Source organism: Zingiber officinale, chromosome 3A, assembly GCF_018446385.1.
Source record: "Zingiber officinale cultivar Zhangliang chromosome 3A, Zo_v1.1, whole genome shotgun sequence".
NCBI lineage: Eukaryota > Viridiplantae > Streptophyta > Magnoliopsida > Zingiberales > Zingiberaceae > Zingiber > Zingiber officinale.
The window spans coordinates 132133022-132136832 of NC_055990.1; the positions used below are offsets into that span (position 1 = coordinate 132133022).

Consider the following 3811-nt stretch of genomic DNA (forward strand, 5'->3'; position numbering starts at 1 on the left):
GTTGTGGTGACTTCTAGGACAACCGATAGGACTTCAGCCACCACTGGGGTCTCCACATTAATGGTTGGGGAAGTGGGAGGAGCTGGCTTCTGATTGGTCATTAGATTGGCAATCACTTGCTGCTACTCGCTACTTGTCTCTGAAGTTGAGTAACAACTTCAAAGAGAATAGACCCAGGGGTTCTGGGCTCTTCGTTGTCCTAATCTTGGTTCTCAGTATAAACGGTACGGGGATGTCCTCTTCTTGACATCCAATTATGCAGAGGAAAAAGACTAAATAGCTTCTCTAACCCTTCTAATCATATATATATATATGAATAAAGAAAAGGGAAACAAAATCTTCTATCTTACTTAAGCACTAAAAAATATAAGTACTCTATACTGCAGTTAATAATAAGAAAAGCAGAATAAAGAAAGAATTTAAATACTTTCTTACTTGGAGACGGCAAGGATGATGCTGATGTGTGTGTGATGCTGGAGAATGGAACCTGCTCTGATACCAACTGTAACGACCACCCTTCTTACTACTACTACTACTCTCTAAAAGTGACCGTTACTTATCTACTAACTCTACTTAACCGGTTTATTAAACATCTCTAGAAAAACCCCTACCGAAAAATTTCGGCAAAATCTCCCCTGTACCGGTGACAATAATCATAAGTACATACATATACAAAGCAATAATATCACCACGCAGTTTATATATAACTAAAAATAAACTATCCTAGCAATAGTAAACAAAAGAACTCCAACAATAGGAAATAACTCAACTACAATGCGAAATGAACTTAACATAGACAAAGGGAAACTACTAAAACAATCTCTATCAATTTAATAACTGAAAGAAAACTCCAAAGAAGGAGTCTTGACAGTTTCCTTAGCAAACTCATGATCTCTCCATAGTCCAGTCATCACACACCTTCATCACCACCACCTTGTCGCCTTCCTTTCATACTTTAGCTTTTTCTTTATCTACAGTAGGAGGAAAGTAGTATCTATAAGCTAAAAGCTTAGTAAGTGCTTTCTACTCACAAAATCCGATAAGGAATGTATATAACGAAAAACATGCTAAATCTGAATGCTTAGAAGAAAGCTACTCATGCTCATCTATTAGTAAATAAATCAGATTAACTGAAATACTAAACATGTAATCATGCTCATAAATAGCATAGAAATCATATTAACTGAAAAGCTAACATGTAAAGCTACTCATGCTATACAAGAAATAAACTATAACTGCATGCTGAAAAGCAAATAAAGCTAATCATGCTAAATAATCTAATAGCAAGAAATCAACTAAATGATAAGACATATAGTCATGCTCAAATAAACTCATAAGGAAGCAAATGAAAACTGATACTGCATGCTTCAAATAACAAGAAGCTAAACTTTCTAATTCTAAACATATTTGATGTTTGTTTCATTTGTTTCCAAAAAAAACTTTTACTTTTATACTTCAAAATAATAATCAACTTCTCTTGGGCCCGACATTGTACCACTTTGGTATTTTACCAATTTGCGCGCATCCTTAATAAGAGTCGAGGTAGCTAATCCCGAAACTACTAAGGTACTTCTAGGCCTTGTGCCTAGGGGCATCTTGGAGCCCATCCCTTGGACCTTGTGTCCGGTACATGCCATTTAAAAGTAAAATACTTTTTATCTTTAAATACTTCTTATAATAAAATGCCTTGGCATTTAATAAGCACCTTGTGTGCCAAAATCCCTAAAGTCTTGACTTCGGGATTTTACTTAAGGCCTTAGCCTTTTTCCTTTCTTTTCTTTATCTTTCTTTTACTTATCTTTTGGTAATTCAGTAGAGAATCATAACTAAATCCAAAAGTAGATCTGTTCATGCTAAGTGAGGTAGTAAAGAAACTTAAATCTAAATTGCATACTTTAAAAAAATGAGGGCTGTTCTTGCCCTATGCATAGCATAAAAGATCTAACCAAACATGCCAGGTACCAAATTGTGCATGCTCATTAAGTAGCAAGGAAAGCTAAACCGTGCATGCTTAAGTTAATGGCTGTTCAGGTTCATTGAAATAGCAAAGACATCTAACGGTATGCTTTAGATTAGAGAACTATTAAAAGCTAACCAACACATGTATATCAATTCTTCATGCTAAAATACATCAAATCTGAAATACTAACTATACTAATCAAAATTCTGCATATCAAGCTAACAAAATTCTGCATATATAGAGAAAACTAAAGCTAAATGCTTTAATGAAATCTGAAACTGTAAATAACTAAAGGCTGAAAACTAAAGAATTAAGAACTAATACATCTTGGAAATTAAATTCAATTACAAGATCAACTACTGCCAGTGAATCATGCTCATGTTATTCTATACGAACTAAATTTGCTACTTCTCATGAGTATCCATATAAACTAAATTTGCTACACATGCTCAACTGATAGCAATGAAACTAAAACTGTTCAACTAATAGAAACCGAAAGTTGTACATCTAACAGCAGATAAATACAATCTAAACTTCAGAATCTACAACTAACAAGTGGAATAGAATATCAAATCTACTATCCGATTCTTTCACTAACTACATTCATCTATGGCCTGTGATATCTAGAGCATAAAATCTATTTGTGCATGATAGTAGGTTAACAATCTTTCTATTGGTTTCATGCTCAGATTTAATAAAGGAATCTCAAATTTAAATACTAATCTACACTATCAATGGATCTAAAACCGTATGTACAGGACCAACCACACAAGATTCTAACAGCAGGTTGACCAATAAAAAAAAACGTCAGGTCTAGATGAAGCACTGCAATCCACTGAACCCTCCCAGAACCACAACAATTCTAGCCCATTTAAACAATTCCCTTTTTCTTCATAAGACTCACGGCAGCAAGTTTTAATACACAAATCTTCACCGCACGCTTCGAAATCGAGAAGAAAACTCGAAAACAAGAAGAACGAAAATTCGGAACTACTCCTACTGCAGGTGAGAAGCACTTACCTCACTGCTCTTGGACTTACAACCGGAGAAGAGCAAAATTCTAGGGTTTCGGGTGAAGCTTGAAGATCTCGGCGGCTCCCTTGAGTTCCCGAGCTCCCTTCGTCACGGTGACCACGTACGGGTGAAGGCCGACCGGAAGAATCCTTTCGCCGGCACTGGAGAGGAACCCTAGCGCCGTCGCCTCGAGGTGTTTTCCGCCCGAGCCGCCGCTGTCGCGCGAGAGAGGTGAGGAGAGAAAGGATTTCGGGAGAAAAAGATCATTTTCCCAAAAATCACTTAAGTTTTTCCCACTTATTATCTCTAGGGTTTCCATATAACTTTACTTTAAATATTTTTCTCTCCATACCTAGTTAACAGAACGAGCGTAGCTCAACTGGTCGGGCCAGGTTCGGTTGGGTCAGTCCGACCCGAGGTCGTAGGTTCGAACCTCGCCTTCAACGGTTTTTTGTCAAAATTTCTTTCTTTTTGTAACCCTACTAAACGACCTCCAAAAATTACATAAAAATACTCTAAAAATTCCTAAAAATCTCTAGAATATTTTAAAAGTATTTCCAAATATTTGTATGGACTTTTAAAACTTGAAATAGGGAAAATTGGGTCGTTACATTTCTAATGTCACATATCGAAAGATGTTATGAATATTTGATTTAGTATGTAATCTTTTTGTTTAGGGGTGCGTTTGAACATTATGCTGAGTTTTGCTTTGAGAGATACGATGATAGGGTGAAAAATTGTTCACATTCAATGTAACAACCACCCTTCTTACTACTACTACTACTCTCTAAGAGTGACCGTTACTTATCTACTAACTCTACTTAACCGGTTAATTAA

The 3811-nt window shown here is 36.1% G+C and overlaps 1 long non-coding RNA gene across 1 annotated transcript; it reads right to left on the minus strand.

The window, feature by feature from the left end:
* Positions 1 to 670: 670 nt before the first annotated feature.
* Positions 671 to 3442, minus strand: LOC122052462. The gene is made up of 2 exons (XR_006132016.1): positions 2981 to 3442; positions 671 to 971 (listed from the first exon to the last, which is right to left on the minus strand). It is a non-coding gene; the product is annotated as an uncharacterized LOC122052462 (long non-coding RNA).
* Between the last annotated feature and the right edge of the window lie 369 nt (positions 3443 to 3811).